This window comes from Podarcis cretensis (assembly GCF_951804945.1).
Source record: "Podarcis cretensis genome assembly, chromosome: 5".
Lineage (NCBI taxonomy): Eukaryota > Metazoa > Chordata > Lepidosauria > Squamata > Lacertidae > Podarcis > Podarcis cretensis.
The window spans coordinates 34069962-34088595 of record NC_137174.1 but is presented as its reverse complement, the minus strand read 5'-3'; the positions used below and the strand labels follow the sequence as shown (position 1 = coordinate 34088595).

At 40.3% G+C, this 18634-nt stretch overlaps 1 protein-coding gene across 15 annotated transcripts in view; it reads right to left on the bottom strand.

The window, feature by feature from the left end:
• The window catches only part of PCDH15 (protocadherin related 15), a 647566-nt gene that overhangs the window by 580934 nt on the left and 47998 nt on the right, over window positions 1–18634 (bottom strand). For 11 of the 15 annotated variants that reach the window (XM_079976223.1, XM_079976213.1, XM_079976221.1 and 8 more), the window contains exon 2: window positions 956–1180. The exons of the other annotated variants lie outside the window; for them this stretch is intronic. The gene's annotated coding sequence lies outside the window, so the exon portion shown is untranslated. The remainder of the gene's footprint in view (window positions 1–955; window positions 1181–18634) is intronic. 15 annotated transcript variants of the gene reach the window in all.

Here is an 18634-nt window from a genome sequence, read left to right as displayed (position 1 = left end):
GGTTCCCCACCCTTGATTCAGCCCATTGTCCCAAAAGCTGATCATCCGGTGCTCAAAAATTTGCAGCTGAACATGTGAACCAATATGAAATTATTATCATTTCTATATGGGTTTGATGTACGGTGTCTATTTTACACACACCAGCAAGTGCTTCAGGTTATAGCTCTGCTTGCAGATATGCACATGAGAGTTACATGAGTTTTAAAACAGGCATAGCATCCACTTTGGCAAAAGTGACAAGACATGAGCCTTGCAACCCATGTTTGGAACCACAGAGGTGGGTAGGGATTATCTAAGCAGGTACACATAGCCACTGCATTGAGAAGTACCCAGAACACCTTAGCTATTGAGTAGCTAAATCAGCAAGTACCGCAACCCCCAGGGCTAGCCCATCCATGAGGCAAGATGAAGCAACTGCCTCAGACAGCAGGATCCACAGAGGCGGCAGATCCGGCTTCTATGGAATGCAGTGCCCACTGCAGAGTTGGAAGCAACAGCTGTGATGCATTCCTTGGAGACCTGATTGGAGCCCCACCCCCAATGCTGCCTCTAATGTGCCCTCTTGGCCAATAGGAGGCACTGCTTTTGTCTTCCCACTTGTGTTCCTGGTGTAGATTTTCACGGACCGCTCCTTCCCTGGTGGGGAGGCCTGCACCATTTTGTGGTGTGCCTGAGGTGCAAAAAGTCTTGGGCCTGCCCTGCCAACCCCCATTCCTGCAGCCAGACCAGCCAAGAATTGTGGACCCAGATTGTAAAGCATTACAAATAACCTTATATTATTTGTACCAAAAGAGAAAGAGAGAGAAAGAGAAAGAGATTTGGCAAAAGTAGGAAGGTAAAGAAGATTCACACATTCATTAAAATTTCAGCAAGTAGAAACCCCCAGATATATTTCATACATATAAAACTGCAATTAATCAATGCTTAAAAGGCAACTAAAAATCCAAAAACTCACGTTTTACTCTTAGGTGGTGACAGCTATATTTCCTTCTTTGTACAAGTGTTTCCTATGAGGAAAAGACGTTGTATCCTGGGTTGCTGATTCTTTATTTTATCACCTTCGTATATGTGAACTACTAAAAAGGCTTCTGTTTGTGTCTTAGAGCCCCGTCTTCATAGCATATCTCCTGTCACTTGACAGCAGCAAACACATTTAGAGCAAACCAACAAAGGATAGTGCCTGTGAAAAGAAGAATCCATTTCAGCCAAAAAGCAACAGGATAAAGGAAACCTCAATGCATAAGATGAGATTGCTCTATTAATGCAAGATTTTAAGCAGCGTATCAGCTGGTGATTGCTTCAAGTCAGGAAGATGCCTAATTTGGGCCAGTACTATAACCATAGTTGTCTTGCAATATTCTTTACATGGGGCTGGGGAGTGGAGGGGGGGTGCAGGCTAGCTTCTCTCGCACAAAGAAAAGAATAGGTACCTGCACATTTTGCCTCCTATTTCAGATTCTACAATTGAGGCAGACTAATTCCCACCCCGGGGACGCAGGTGGCGCTGTGGGTTAAAGCCTCAGCGCCTAGGGCTTGCCGATCAAAAGGTCGGCGGTTCGAATCCCTGCGGCGGGGTGCGCTCCCGCTGCTCGGTCCCAGCGCCTGCCAACCTAGCAGTTCGAAAGCACCTCCGGGTGCAAGTAGATAAATAGGGACCGCTTACCAGCGGGAAGGTAAACGGCGTTTCCGTGTGCGGCTCTGGCTCGCCAGAGCAGCGATGTCACGCTGGCCACGTGACCCGGAAGTGTCTCCGGACAGCGCTGGCCCTTGGCCTCTTAAGTGAGATGGGCGCACAACCCCAGAGTCTGTCAAGACTGGCCCGTACGGGCAGGGGTACCTTTACCTTTACCTTTACCTAATTCCCACCCCAACCCCAACCCCACCTCTCAAAGTTAGGAATCGGGAGGTTTTGGTTCATTTAGGAGATACACCTCCAATAGATATCCACAGTCTTCCTTTGCACATCACACAATTTTCATACATCACTCAGATGTGGTAATTACACCACACTATAAAATATTGGACAGTCTTCTGTCTCTCTATGTCCAAAAATTGGAGTTTTAAACAAGACAGCTGAAAGAATTTTCTGACTCCATCCAGATACAACTAAGTCCTGTGCTACTTTGTGGCTATATTTATTTATTTTATTTGTATGCATTGCATTTGCCCTTTTGGGGGGTGGGTGGGTGTTTGTGTGTTTGTGTGTGTGTGTGTGTGTGTGTGTGTAATGGCCAGCTAAACTAAACAATATACTGACACCATCCACAGAAGCATCCAATTTTGGTACTAGTATTCTCTGGGGTCTATTACATCCCTAAATGCATGCAATTCTTCATTTTTTAAAATAAAAAAAAATGTCATTCTTGTGAAGAACATTCCCAGGCTTTCTGTTAACAAGTACATGTGTATAAAACAGTGTAATCAGAGCATTTGCATTACCTAGGATGGTCCACATAGTTAAGTGTTAGGAAAGCTGTATTGCAAATGTGAGATAAGTGGAAACAAAATGGATTGTGATTGCACACAACTTTCAGAGGTCTTACAGATAATAGCAGTGGCAAAAAAGAAAGTCTAAAGCTATTTTAAAAATGCTTTTAAAACTATAAAAATGTTTTAAAAACTAATTCCTAGCTACATTGCCATTGAAATAACCTTCTTCCAAGTACTCTGGCACCATTCCATAAATATGACCAAGAAAGGCAAAGGTGAACAAGAATAAATATTACAGTTACATCATAGTGTAAAAGAAAGAAAGAAAGAAAGAAAGAAAGAAAGAAAGAAAGAGGCTATACAAAGAAGAAAGTAGTATCTATTATTTTACTGTTGTTAGCCGCTCTGAGCCCGGCTTTGGCTGCGGAAGGGCGGGATATAAATAAAATTTTATATTATTATTATTATTATTATTATTATTATTATTATTATTATTATTAAATGAAAAAGAGTAATCATTGAATTTATCTCCTAGCACAGATGAGTTGCTGGACTGCCCTTTCCAAGTGGTCCTCTAACAAGAAAACAAAAAAAAAGTGAGGGCAACAAGATGCAAAGAAGAATTTCTCAAAATCACTGCTGCTCTCAAATTATGAGACAAAACAGATGTTTGAAAACTTCCACATTTGCAGAGAAATGTTTAAAATTGTGTAAACCTTTTTTTTGGGGGGGGGGGGAGTGACCAACAAGGTTAAAGAACTATATTGAAAACTTCTCCCAGAGTTCAGAACATGGAACTTTATAAGTGCAACGCTACCCTTGAAAGCTCCTCCCATTGCCCATGAAATCTCTAAGTCTCCTACCACTTCACACATATTTACTGTCACCATTGCCATCTGGTACTTTTCAGTGCTGCCGTAGTGCAGAAACATGGATCCAAGGCACACATTCTCATAATTTTTTTTTTTAATAATATTTATTAAAGATTTTCAAATATAACAAAAAAAAAGAAAAGCATCCAAATTTAAGGCCTTATTTTCAATATCATCTTTCCAGGACTTCCCCCTCCCCACCCCCTCTTATATTCCAGTTCTTTCAAATAGATTCAGCAAATTCTTACCCCAAATTTTAAAATTATTATCATTAACCCAATTTAAAAAATATTTTCCCATCCCCTAAAATCGACCTGTTCCCTTCCACGAGTTCCCCTCTTTAATATAAAATACAGATTAACATAAAAAAATTAAAAAAAAGAATAAAATATAATTTAACACCCTTTGGATTCCAAATTTCCCTCCCCCCTTTCCCGGTTGCGTTCCCAATGTCCGTCAATATCTACTGTCTCCTGGAGCTCCCACATCTAAGCCATAATCCTACACCAGTTCGCTTTGCCGTCTTTTTAATAGTCTTTACCATCTTTTAATCATCTTTAATTTCAAATGTCCAATCTTGGAAAGGGTCTATCTTCCAACTTTGTCCAGTTCTTGTTACTCTTGTTGTTCTCTCTTCTCCTCTTTCCCCCCCCCCCCTGCTCTCCTGCACAAATGTTCTAATTCCAAAAAGCTTGTAATTCCTCTACAGAGGCTTTGTTATTCAGGAACAAAACATTACGTCAAGTCCCTTCCATTCTTCAATAGATAAATCTATTGTCTCCTTTAGTGTGTAGACCTCTGTAGACAAAATAGTGTTCCATTTCTGCAGTTTCCCAGGAGATAAAAAGTCCGATTCAAATTCCATGCCAGCGATACTTGTAATAACCCACAGCTCCTCTAGAGGGATTATAGTAACTCAGTTTCATTCCCGATCACACCCACCAGTCAAAGTAACTTATTATTCCTTGTTTTAAACAGTTTATATCCAATTTATAACAAATGTAACCAGCAAAGTCCTCGTAACAAAGTTCTCTTTTTGTTCTTCAGTTTTGGCAGCTCCTTTGACAGCTGTCAAAACCTCTATTTCTCCTCTCCAGGCGCTCTCACGGATCGCTCCCGGGGTTTCCGGGGGGGGGGGGTTGTATTTTAATTCACATTCCACTCTTCTCCTCCAGCCCAGCTTATAGTTTTCCATCGCGAAATTGATAACTTTATCAACAAAAAAAAAGGTTGCACTCGATCTTAGTTGTCAGGTCCTTTGCTTTAGCTCCTCTACAACAGGGGGGAGGTTGACTTCCTTTTTATACCTCCCCCGCTCGCTCCGAATTTAAGAAAAAAATTATTCCCTTTTTTAATCCAAGTTCCAATTACTCACGGGTTATTCTTTTAAGTCCAGATTTTCAATGGAAGAAGTCAGCGCTCTCCGCCAAATGGCATGCGGCTTCGCTCGGCAGGGGAAGCGGAGGACTCACAGCACCACCACCCCCCTGTCACCCGCTCCTCAGCCTTTAAAAAGGCTCCTTCGCATGGTCGGGGGGGGCGCAAACGGTGCCTGCCGAGTCACCATGCCCATGGGTTTCAGCGCCCATGGTTTTTGAGGGTCCCCGCGTCGCCGGCACGGTAGAACCCAGCCCCTGCCGAGCAGGCTCCCTCCGGAGCTCGGAGGGAGTCCGCCATTCGGCGATGGCGCCAACCCGGAAGTGCACATTCTCATAATTTTTCAGGGAGACCCCCCTGAAAACTACAGGGCAGTTAACATTTATGCCCATAGATATGTTATGTGATATGTTGGTTGATTTTTATGGCCATCCTCTTTTAAAACTATGGGGGGGGGGAATCATGAAGGCCCATAAATCTTGGATCCATGCTTTTCTGATGTTTGTAAGCTTTACTTTGACTGTGGTTTTTATTGAGGAGTTTCCAACTTTATACCAACACCCCCGAGGAAAAGCAAAGGATGTGCAACTTACACATGTAGATAGCCATAATAAAAATAGGAATAATAATGATGATGATTTTTATTATAGAGTATACTCCGAGTGTGCACAGCCAGACATACTGAATTGCTTGGATGTCATACAGGATAGCACAGTCGTAAATATTTCTTTGGAGGTCTTTAAGCAGAGGCTTGACAACCATATGTCAGGAGTGCTCTGATGGTGTTTCCTGCTTGGCAGGGGGTTGGACTCGATGGCCCTTGTGGTCTCTTCCAATTCTATGATTCTATGATTCTATGAAATAAGTATAGTGCCTATGTAAACTAATTTAAGATTAACCAATAAGCAACTCAACTAATAGCTGGCACACCCAGTACATTTCAAGTATATCTACAATGTGCTTGTACATCAGAACTCCACTCTTAAGATATAATAATAATTTTTAAAAACTAGCTAGAAAAACTCAGCCCCAGGAATTATTAGTGCTGTCGAAAGATGTGCCCCTCCAATTATGGTCTAAAATTGATCAGAAGAACATATAAGCTGAACATCAAAATGTTTCTAAGTGAATCCAATTACCTGAGAAGTGAAAAGTCATCCTAAAGAAGCAGCAGGTTCAGCTACTGAACCATTTCCACTTAAAGAATGTACGACAGATAGCAGTGCTATTCTGGCAGAGCAAAGGCAGGTTGATAAACTTCTTGACAGAAGCATTGTTGTTAGGATTGAGGCATCTGATCAAGGCCTGTATTTTAAAATGAGCTTAAAGATTTGCAAATGTTTCATGCCAGGCAGAAAACCAGCTGGCTAAGGCAGTTGTTTATCCTCCTGGACAAGGGCCCGACTGATTTATAGTAGTAGCAGGAGACAGGTTTCTCAAGGTTGTAAAAGGGAAATACAGGCTGGGAGCAAAGGTTACACTGACCCTACATATTACAGAATACAATCAAGCTGCAAAAACACTAATTAAGAGTTGGTAAATAGTAAGATCTCTGTTTAGATAGAACTTAATACCACGAGCCATCTGTTTTAGCCATTTGTTTTGGAATGTAGGGGCAACAGGGCAAAAGGGGCAAAAGGTGATCTGGTAATTAAGGTGCCTTGTTGAGGCAAATGTAAGATATATGGCTACTTGTCTGCCATTTATGGGTAGAAGGAAATATAGCTCTTAAGTCTGCAGCTTTCAACCCTTGATTTCATATACAGTGGTACCTCGGGTTACATACACTTCAGGTTACATACGCTTCAGGTTACAGACTCCGCTAACCCAGAAATAGTACCTCGGGTTAAGAACTTTGCTTCAGGATGAGAACAGAAATTGTGCAGCGGCGCAGCAGCAGTTGGAGGCCCCATTAGCTAAAGTGGTGCTTCAGGTTAAGAACAGTTTCAGGTTAAGAACGGACCTCCGGAATGAATTAAGTACGTAACCAGAGGTACCACTGCAATAGGGTTATGTGCTGCCCATAGATGATGCACCCAAAAGGTCTCTCAAAATGGTTGGAGGGCTCTGCATCATTGTGAGAGCCCACTGAACCAAAATAGGGTGAGATCCAGGATTTTTAGATTTCACAGGATTTGGTGGTGAGATTTTGGAGGGCCCTATATAATGTCCTGAACACAAGGATTGGCTTCAGTTCTGTTCGGCCAGATGGACAGTGCAACTCACCCATCCCTTCTATTTAGGGTCACTCAAGGATACAATGGGTTGCTCTTTGAGGTCCAGGAATGATATCTTTTGTATCATCCAGATTAGTTTGGGAGGGACCTGCGTGGTATCAGTCTTAGCAGGATAAAGTGGTCACCTATGCTCTGCACAGATAACTTGCTACAATTATATGGCAGGTAGAATTGTGTGGGAGGTGGAAATGTTACCATCCATACTGGATGAAAGGAAGTGCCTGCCCTAAGGTGCGTAACATGGGACATTAGGGCAGGGTCTACCCAAAGAAGGGGAGGCTGTTGAAAACAGGGTCACCTAGGCTGGGTTCACCCAGCAAAACTGGAGCAATTGCAAGGTTAGGGCCTGCCTTTGGAGAATCATGGGGACTTGCACATGGCTTTTTATTAGTCAGGGTGCTCATGAATGAACTGGTGACCGGAGGGCAATTTTGGCATGGAAAGCCAAGTTAGTACCATCTGTAGATTTAAATAAAGTTGTCTCCATTATACAGGAACATTGTTCTTCTCCTTATTGCCAATCACAAATGGTTTATAGAGGGTTAAGAATAATATTGGCAAAATATCCTCATGTCACAATTTCCCTGTTTTTAAAAGGCATGGACCATCTGGTAACCTCTCCTGCTACCAGGAATAGCCAAATGCAAAGATGTGTGTATATATATATATATATATATATATATATATATATATATATATAGGGCATTAAGCAATGTCCTTCTATATTCATCAATAATAATTGACTTTGAAAAACGAAAGCCAAAAATCAAGACAAGGATTTAAAATATTTTCCCCGACTTTGCTCCCAATATTGTATTTTATTTTTGTAACACAAGCATTAGCAAAGCAGAGTGGGGCTGCCAAAAAGAGAAAAGGGAAACAACTAAGCTGGACATGGTTGAGATACCAAAATCAGCTGAGCCTTGCAAGAACATCCCATCTGACCATTAAGCTTGACACAGCAGCTTGAAACTAATGTTGACAACATCACTTATCCTTCTCTTTCTTGACAACAGACCCGTTCCGCACTTTTTAGCCTACATGTGTGCATTGTGCCAATATATGAACACCTGTTTTAAAAATGAAACATTTCCCCAACACACATGTAACTCCAAGGCTTCTACTGAACCACATAACTATAAATCAAACAATTCCATATATTTGATATTAATGGGTTTTTTTTAAAAAAAAAAAAACCAACAATCTTCATCTTTACATTTTACTTTCCATATTGCATACTTCTTAAATGATGGGACAATGTTGAAAGCTGATACAGCACTGGCACAGATTAGACCAAGTACCACTGGGCTTCTCTCCTTCTAAGACTCTCATCCTGTCTATACAACCCACTTGGCCGTTATAACCATTATGCAACTTATGTAAGAACAGGCACCTGATGCAGTTCCTTGTTTTCCTCCTCCATCAATATCCTCCTTTCCTTCTGTATTGTTTCTGTTAGATTGTATGCAATTTAGATTATGAAATGCTTTAACAGCATTGGCATAGAAGCAGTCTAAAAATGTAAAATTACTGGAGATCCGCTGTTTCTGCACTCATTTCCATTTGTCATTGTGCATTTTATAGACATATATAAACACAAGGGTTCTGAGAATCTAACTGGAGATGGATTTAGGATTACAGTGAATATTAAAAGTGTATTTGTTATGTATGATTTATTATGTATAAAAATGTATGCTCATTCATATACAATGTGTTACACAGGGTTGAATCACAATATTGTTTAAGAAACAGGAGCTATAGGTGAGAGAAAAATAATAGATCATGAAAACTTCCAGCTTATCAGTGTCATCCCAGCCAGTTGCATGTATGGATCTACTTATGAGCTTATGTTTTAGCACTTGGGGACAAACATGTGTGTTTTTCGCTGCAGCACTTCAAAAGTCTAAGTTACTACAGCAATCATAATTTTATAAAAAGGAACTTGATTGATGTGAGGCAGGAACACTGGTTAAGTGTGTAACCTTTGTATACCTTTCCTGACCTCAACAGAAAACACGCTAAGAAACACCATCTTCCCTCTCCAACTTTAGGAACTACCAGATGACACTTAAATGTTTCTCTGTCTCCAAAGATATTATACTGTGAATAAACTCAAAAATATTTATGTCAATGATATGGCAGATAATTGGCTTAAATACATTACAGTGGCACCTTGGGTTACAGACGCTTCAGGTTACAGACTCCGCTGACCCAGAAATAGTACCTCGGGTTAAGAACTTTGCTTCAGAAATTGTGCTCCGGCAGCACAGCGGCAGTGGAAGGCCCCATTAGCTAAAGTGGTACCTCAGGTTAAGAACAGTTTCAGATTAAGAATGGACCTCCAGAACGAATTAAGTTCTTAACCTGAGGTACCACTGCACTTGGCTGCTGAAAATACACACATTGTTTGGGGAACCCCTATACTGGTGCAGAGTGCAACTGGATATAAATTTTAAAATACAAACATAATCTTAGTTTATCAAAAAACTGTAAAACAAACAAACTGTACAATCAGGCTTGTACAGTTTCAATAAAGAAACAACTGACAGCATGTTGCTGAGGTCTCCATTTGCAAATATTTTTTACTAAGGAGGACCCACAAAACATCCAGTGGGTTTATAATATCTGCTATTCTTGTGGAAAACATCACTATGCTTCAGATGGGATTCCAGGGACTGCTCTCAAAGGAAACTGAGAAACAGCAACTGAATTTTTCAAATCCTAATGTCAGGTCAGGTTAAAAGAAAACTCAGAACAGAAAAACACTGATAGTGTTGCTTGTTGGAATATAAGCATAAAACATAAAAAAAACCACATTCTATTTCATGGGACATAATTGAGGCCACACACACACACACACACACACACACACACACAGAGTATGCACGGGTTGTTTTCATGAAAGCATTTGTGCAATGATATATTGAAGTTAGTCTGGGAAAGACTTGGCAGCATAGCATGATGGAAGACTCAGAAATGGAAATAGCTAAAAACAGCTAATGAGAAAACTCAGTCCTATGTGGATCAAAATGAAGACGAACTGTAGTAGCAACAAGGAGACATTTAAGGAAATTACCCATAGTGAGGCTATAGCTTGGCCCTAGTATTCTTCATAAATCATCAGACCTAGAGAAAAGGTATCTAAGGATTGAGCATCAGAGCAAGAAAGGTGTCTTTTTTTCCAGTTACAGAACATATATCCTTTATGAAAAATAATTCAGAACAATATTATACATGGTGCTTCTCTGTATTTACTATTCAGTTATTATTATTATTCGCTACCCGCCCTGGCAAAAAAAAAGAAAAAAGAAAAAGAAAAAAAAGAACTCAAAGCAACTTATGAACACTAAAAACAGATATAAAAACAAGGCTAAGAAAACAACCTAAAATACAATAATATGCATAAAGCAGCAAGTCCAACTGGATCCCACTGCACCAAAAATACGCAGACAGCTAAGCTCCAACGGCCTGGCTGAACAGAAATGTTTTTAACTGGCCCACAAAACAGATAGTGATGGCACCAGCCGTCCCTTCCTAAGGGTACCGGGCTGCAGGGGGGCCCACAATAAAGCTGTAGAACAGAGTGCAAAAGGAGGGGCTAGCTGAATTTTGCCATTGCACAGGTTGGCACTGAAATTTGAGAGCCCAAAGTCTGCTACTGCCTATGGAGAGAATTCTACAAATGGGGACCTACGGAGAGAATTCCACAAATGGGGTGCCACCACTGTGAAGGCCAGTTCTTGTGTCACCACCTTCTTCATCTCCCTTAGAGGGGGCATGTAGTGAAGAGCCTCAGCTGGTGTCCAGGTTAGTTCATGTGAAAGAGACAGTCTTTGAGGTATTCTGTCTTAAGTCACATTAAGCCTTTATAGGTCAAAACCAGCACATTGATGTGGGCCCAGAAACTAAACAGTAGTATGGTTGCCATATTTCAAAAAGTAAAAACCAAAGTAGTTGGTTTACAAAAACTACAAAACCCCCACAATTTTTCAGTTGACTGCCTAAGATCCAGCACAAAGCACTGCCTTTTGGAAATTCCCCTCAGACATCAATTCCACCTTTGAAATCCCAGTAATGTCTGGGGAAATCCGGACGTATAGCAACCCTAATCAGTAGCCAATGCAACTGTGCCAAAATTGGATGTGTTTTGATCATATTACCACTGCTACACCAACTGCAGTTTCCAAACTGTCTTCAGAGGCAGTGCCAGCTATAATGCATTCCAGTAATCTAACTTAGAGGTTATTTTTAGCCTACAGAAATTAAGGTGCCAATACTATTACTTGCTTTTCATAAGACACACCAGTTTGGTCTGTTAAAATTTTAATAAATCTGCCCCATCATTTTAATCTATGCATTTTACTCTGTTAAAATAACCAAGGCAGACACTGAGGCATTCACATAATAACTAATTTACAAAGAACAGATGTGAATCATTAATACAAAAACAGCTGACAAGGAGGAAAGACTATTAAACAGCATGTACTGTACTGAGCAGATTGGTTTTTAAATTACTCACACTTGTTCACTTACAAAAAGAACAAAAACAGATCTGATTTCACATAATAGAATTTTGTTATTTAAAATAAATTGCTAAGGTCACTTCACTCAACTTTTTAGACCCAATTGACAGAGTTAGATTTTATAGGAAACACGGAGTCTTTACTAAAAAGTCGTATCACGGCTTGCCCTCTCATCCGTAATGTTTTTTGATTTGTAACACATGGAGGGCAAAATGGAAAGGAAAGTCCAAAATAGTTCAGCAAAGGAAGGTTGCCCCTCTTTCTCGTGGGCTCAGGTGTCCAGATTCCCTTCCCTTCCAAAAGTGGAAGTAGCAGATGGGAGAGAGGGGTCAGAATCAGCAAGTGCTTTCCTGGTAGTTAACTGCTTGTGAAAAAATGATTGCACAGAAATCAAGTGGACTAATCAAGTCAGTGGACTAAACATTGGGAAATGTTGTCCTTGCAATATATTTAGTTCTTTTCCAGATACCACCAACTGGCAAACATGGTCACTGCACAATGAGAGTTGAGCTGAGTTTATATTCTCACCCGCGTTACAACCACTGAAACCTTTCACATGACAGAGAAGGTGCCAATTATTATGGAGGATACAGGCTGTTGGGCTTGCTGTTTTGGCTTTACAGTTTTGATCAGGAGTCAACAGTCTCAGTACAGTGGTACCTTGGGTTAAGAACTTAATTGGTTCTGGAGGTCAGTTCTTAACCTGAGGTACCACTTTAGCTAATGGGGCCTCCCGCTGCCGCCGCACGATTCCTGTTCTCATCCTGAAGCAAAGTTCTTAACCCGAGGTACTATTTCTGGGTTAGGGGAGTCTGTAATCTGAAGCATCTGTAACGTGAAGCGTCTGTAACCCAAGGTACCACTGCACACAAACCTGGGCTGAAACAGGGAGACTTTTTAAAAACCCCAATACAAACAGATGTAGAAATGTGGGAAAATGAATTTAAGTTTAGAAATATATGATAAATCAAAATTGACAGATCTGCCTGCCCCTGAAAGGAACCGATGATGCAGAAGGAAAGAGGAACCAAGTTGAGTGCAGCAGTATCAAGCACAAAAAACTATTTCTCTTATCAACAATTTCCCCCCCCCTACACAGGCAGTCTATCTCTCTTGCACTCTTAACAACTAAGGGTCTTGATATGTTAAAGGGGGTAAATGTCACCATCAGTCAACAGCGCAATCCCTCTAGGGATAGAAGAGAGATAAAAATCAGATATCTTGTGTTAAATTACTTGGAAGAAAAGGGAGATAATATAAATGCTATAAATACTCACTACACATGGTCACAGCTTTCCAGCATTACCAGCGTTAATACACACCCCACTCTTTTTCAGTTATCTGAGCAGCTGTGAGGGCATGATTCTCTCAGCTCAGTACACCATAGAGCCTAGTTGCAACTATAATAGTTTGTGAGAACTCTCAAAGTAGTGATGTATGACAAGTGCTTGTATGTTTCAACCCCAGGGCAAGGGCCACACAGCAATAGGTCTGCTACCCAGGTTGCAGATTTAAAGGAGACACTAAATTATACATTAAGGATACACTAATCATGGGGCTTACCCACACTTCCTCTTTTACTGCTACTTTCCCCCAGAAAAAAACCAAAAACGTTTTTTATCGCTCAATTGGAACACATTCAGGTTTTCTGTGGATTAATATTTGCTCCGATTTAAGCCTAAAGAATGTGTTTTCCCTGGGAAAGGAGTGGAGTGAAGGAAAGATTGGGTCAAGTGGAAAACTGTTCTTTCTAGGCATGGTACAAGTGAAGTGTGAATGAGACCCATGTCTGCTCAAAAGTCCTACTGAATTCAGTGGGACTTACTCCCAAAAGCATGGGGGTCAGGATTGTAGATTTTTATACCTATTTTTACTTGGGAGCGTTTTCTATCTCAACCTCGTGTGTGTGTGTGTGTGTGCGTAATTTGTATATATGATCTATTTGTTCTAGATAGTATTAATCCAAGCACTGTACCTAAAAACACACACAGTAATTACTCACATTCCATGGCCTTAAAAAAAATTATTCTCTTAGCTGCCAGCAAAGCTGTAAACACCAGAAGTATGAATTGATCAAAGATGTGGGTTTAAAGAATCCTTCCCAGGCAATGGTTCTGCTTTTTAAATATATATATATATATATATATATATATATAAGATCAATTTATAGCTGGTGCTCAACTACTTATTTTGGGCAAGAGCTTTAGATGTTGTTTTTAAAAACTTAAAATACACAGTGCAAGGAAATATTGAACTACCCCCAACCACTGCAAAGAGATGCTGTGGTAATATTGTAGGTTCTATTCACAAGGAACAACAGGTTGTCTTAAATAAAACCGTGGGACACTAGGCAGCAATAATTCTACTGTTTGTTTTTAGTGTTTGAAGCCCAGGAAGCTGCTGTAGAGACACAAGACCATGAAATGCTATCGCCAGCTTTGTTCACAGTAGGGGTATTTTATCAACACAAATAAGAGCCATGGATTTTCAGGGAAAACAAGGAAAGCAATAGAGTCATGCCATGGTTCACAAGCAGAAGTTATAAGAGACAACCTTAATACTATCCTACTTTTTGCGTTATACTGATACCAAAAGACAAATATTGGTGGGAGATAATGAACATACCGGAATGATGTGGGGCATAAGCTATGTTCCAGGGGTCACTTAAAGTTTGTTATTTCTCTCTGTTTTAAAAGATTTGTGGTGGCTTTACAATGCAAAGAAACTAAATTATTACCAAAGAAGAGTTTTTTAAAAACTCTTTTTTTCATTTTATTGTCTTTTTCAGGGCGCTGTTACAAAAATTCTGTAAATCTGTAGCAGTTATATTACAAGTACTTTATTAGGACATGCATGCAAAAGCCAGGTATATAAACAGTCAATACTAAATAGTAATGGTGAACAAGATATATTTTTACAGAAGTCTAGCAAACCAGAAAATAATATGTGAATAAACACCGGGGGCAGACTTTGGGAATATGGTGCCCTGAGTGAGGACAAAATTGAGACCAAAATATTTATTTCCTTATTTTACTATTCCTTTTGGAACACAGCTTGTTATAGTACCTTCCCTGCATCATCTACCATTCTGCGCATGCTCTCAAGTGCACTATTTTGCACCCCCTTGGCTCAGCGCCCTGTTGGGGGTGGGGGTGGGGACTGCCTGCACTGCCCTAAGAAGGCAGATTTCATAGCACATTTATACCAGAGAGTTCAGGCTACTCAGCAACACTAACACACATTGGGAACTGATTTCCATTACAATTGAAAGGTGGTAGCTACACAGTTTAACGTATCAAAATGGAACATATATTTCAAAAGCTGAGAAACTCGTCTTGCGTAACAATGAAATTCCACCATAGCACTAGACCAATAAGAGCACATCAAAGCAGGACAAACTCTATTGGCATCTAGATGAAAAATGGCATTTTATTCAGTTACAAAATAATATTATTACTCTTCATAGGACAGGGAACAATGGGGCAATTTGATTGTTATGGCATTTCCAGGGACTGCCAAGGCATGACTGCCATGATTTTGGCAGACTGACAAACTTTGCAGCATTCAGAGATAAAAAGTGAGCGAACCTGGGGCTAAATATGGGTACAACTTCAATTAAATGCTTGCTGAGGAAAAGCTTACTGCTAGAGCACATAGCCACACAATAAGCAGTTGATATGGCTGAGGTGAGGTAAACTGTTTCCTTACCTCTTAGAGGAGTTACAGAGATGGCCAGGCTTCCCTTGGGTAACTTAGTCAGTTGTATAGTTTACTGAAACCTGAATGTTCTAAGGCTTAGCTCAACATAGCACAGAACCAGGAGTAGCAGGGTAAGAGCAAAGAAGTCACAATTTTAGCCCTTTGTACCAGCACGCTTTCAGCAGTGGTTAGGTACTACACAGCAGCATTTTCCCCAAGGATAACAGACAATAGACAATGGTAGTCAACTGCAGCTAAAACCAACAGAGCTGTTTCTCTTTCACTCTTTTACACTGTGTGATTTTAAATGTATTGTGTGAACGCTGAAATCCCATCTCTATCTATCCAATAATTGTTTTAGAAAGGCAGTCAAATGGTTTATTGAACGTCTCCCTTTGTTTCACAACCCTAATTAAGGACAAATCAAAAAAGATAATATTGCAATATAAAACTGACAGAGAAATAGCATGCATTAACCATTTAATTAGAAATACTATCAATAGCCTTTTATCTCCATTGCATTAATTTTACATCTCATGTGCAGTTTTCATAACCCATGACTGAATGGACAGCAGTATGTAGAAGTATTTTGCCCCCTGACATTTTCATGTGACCAAAATTTGCTCTTCTGTGTGGCGTAAACTGAGAAAGCTGTAGTATCTTGTTTTAGTGCAGTTACTATCACTGGTTATGATGAACAACACTGTCAGCACGGAGCTCTATTATGGAGGATGGCGTTTTCTGAATGTTGACTGTACCTTGAATGTTTGTATAAAATGCAATTCTCCATTTTATTTTATTTTTTAAAAAGCTACCTCCAAAGGAGACACACTTTTTAAAGCTTTTATCCTCGGGCGCATACCGAAGTACCCACATAATGTATCGGAAGGAAGGTGCTAATCAAGAGTAAAGGGATAATACAAAGTGGGAACATTCATTCATGCCACTAGCACAGTCTACCAGAGAAGAGTAACTAACCAATAAAATACAGTCAGCATTTGCAGTGGCGGAGCTTCATGCTCCGGCACCAGGGAGCGGAGAGCAAACGGGGGCGGGGCTGGCACGCGTCCCGGGGGCGCAGCACCCGTAGGGGTATGGCACATGTCCTGGGGGCGTGCGCCCAGCGGGGGGCAGCCATGATGGCACCCCACTGGGATCACACTGCTGGGGGCATTGCGCTCCCCCCCCCACACTCCTCTTCCTCCGCCAGTGAGCATTTGCATAGCATCACTTTGGAAAGTGAACTGGCACTTGGAGGGCTTGCTGAGCAGTAGTTAGCCCAGGCTGCACAACAGGAGCAGCTGTGGCTACCTTATCTTCCAGACTGATATACTTATATTTTGTTGATGTATGAGTTGGCAACCCTATAAAGAGATGAAAGCCATGCAAGTGAAGCTCTCAAAGGTGAAACTATGTGAACTCACAAAGGCAAAAACCCTTGGGAAAATCATCATTTACAAGTTAACCACCTTGAGTTGAGCAAGCACCTTAATTTCCAGAAGAGGGAAATACTCACATGCCAGTTCATGCTCTGTTTTCTATAAATTGTTCTGTTACAAGTATCTGATTGTATGGCTCTCGTTTCTGAAATTACTGACACATACATCTATGTATATTTTACCTTACAAATATTTTTTATTATTATACAATCTCCAACTATAATAGAAATCTTCCATCACTGTTCATTTTTGCAATGTTAAAGGAGTATTTGTATTGACTCACCAGCTTTATGGAAACTTCTTCCTTCTGCTTTTTAATAAACAAAAGCACTTTACTAGTTTTTAAAAAGTTAAGGGGCTCATAAACAGAGTGGGGGCCCTAAACACTGGCACAATAGGTTCTAAAAATACCAAATGCATGCAATTTATCTCCTTATTAAGTTAACTGGTTTATTGCTTTACATATCTGGAGGTATCCTAAAATGTTTTACAATATACATTGCTAGGTTTTCACCCAAAGGAGGAAAGGGTAATATAAAATAGCACAAAACAGTGTCTCCCTACACACAAGACAGGCACCTCTAGTCATTTAAATCCCGACCACCAATGCTGTACAAATGCCCAGAAGAATAAAAAGAGCTTTCATCTAGCATCAGAAAGATGACAAATTAGTGCCCGGTGAGCTTCCCTGAAGGGGCTACCACTAAAGAGGCCCGTTCTCTTGTAACTATCCTCTGAATATCTCAGATGGGGCATACAGAGAAGGACCTCAGTTGTTGATCTCACAGACCAGGTAGGTTGGTATGGGGAGAGACATCACATAAGGTATTGGAGTTCTAAGATATATAAGGTTTTAATAGTCAAACCAGCAATTTGAATTGGCTAAGAAACAAAATGGCAGCAAGTGTAGGTTGAATGTTCAGATTAGTGAGTCCTTTCACATTTTGTTCTAGCTGCAGTTTCTGAACTGTCTTCAGAGGCAGCCCAACATTCAACACATTGCAGTAATCTAATCTCAAGGATACCAGCCCCATAGCTGTCAAGGTTTCCCTTTTTTAAAGGGAAATTCCCTTATTCCGAATAGGATTCCTCACAAGAAAAGGGAAAAGTTGATAGCTATGACCAGGCCACAATACACCAAAGCCAGGCAAGAAGTTTTTAATGCAAAAAAATACCTTGAATACCTTATCTAAACTGAGATAAGTCAACCTCCCAAAATAGACTTTCAGAGGATTTAGTTCACTCCTTGAAAGTGGAATAATATTTTTTTGTGTGATTACATAAAGTGCAAAAGTTGCAGGAGGAATATTCAGCCTTGTACTTCTTTCCAGCTTAGAACCTGCTCTTAAGAAGCGTGGCAAGTATCACATTTCACCACCCTTGACCCTCTTCAAAGATATTTAAACTGAATGAAGCTGTTATCATTGTTATGTCAGGTATTATATGGGGGGGGCTGCAGTGAAATTTCTCATTCCCCTTTAAAGGGAAGGAGGAAACAGGTTTTCTTTTTCTTTTCTTTTCTTTTTTAAACAATCAGATTATAAACCAAGTAGCTGCACACAGCAGGTGGAAAGAAATGTCACATAAATCTTTTTCTGAGGTTTGAAAAGGCTCAGGGGCTGACACATTGAAACTCCAGATCCAATATAAGTGCAATAACGGAATAATAATAATAAAAAAAACAGGTTGCATCTATTTTTATCCAGCTGGTGTGAACAGTGGCATAATTTTAATCTGATCAGAAGTTTCAGAAGTTGCTTCTTTGGTTCCTTCTCTCTCGGAAGTAAACAAGATTTGGGCAATGCACTTTTCAAGCTTGCCATTTTCAGCTCCTGGTCTCCCATTCCAGTTGTAAAGTTAAAATAAAATATAAAGACAGGAGTTATTATTCAACTGTAAATGGATACAGAATTCTAGTTCTCCAGAATCCCAAATAATTCCAGGGAAAGTTACATAGGAACAATACTTGTGGACAGAACTAAAGGCTGTAAGATTGAAATCACCAGATTTCATGAAATTAATGCTGCCTGGTTGTGGCATAGTATTCTTATTGATTC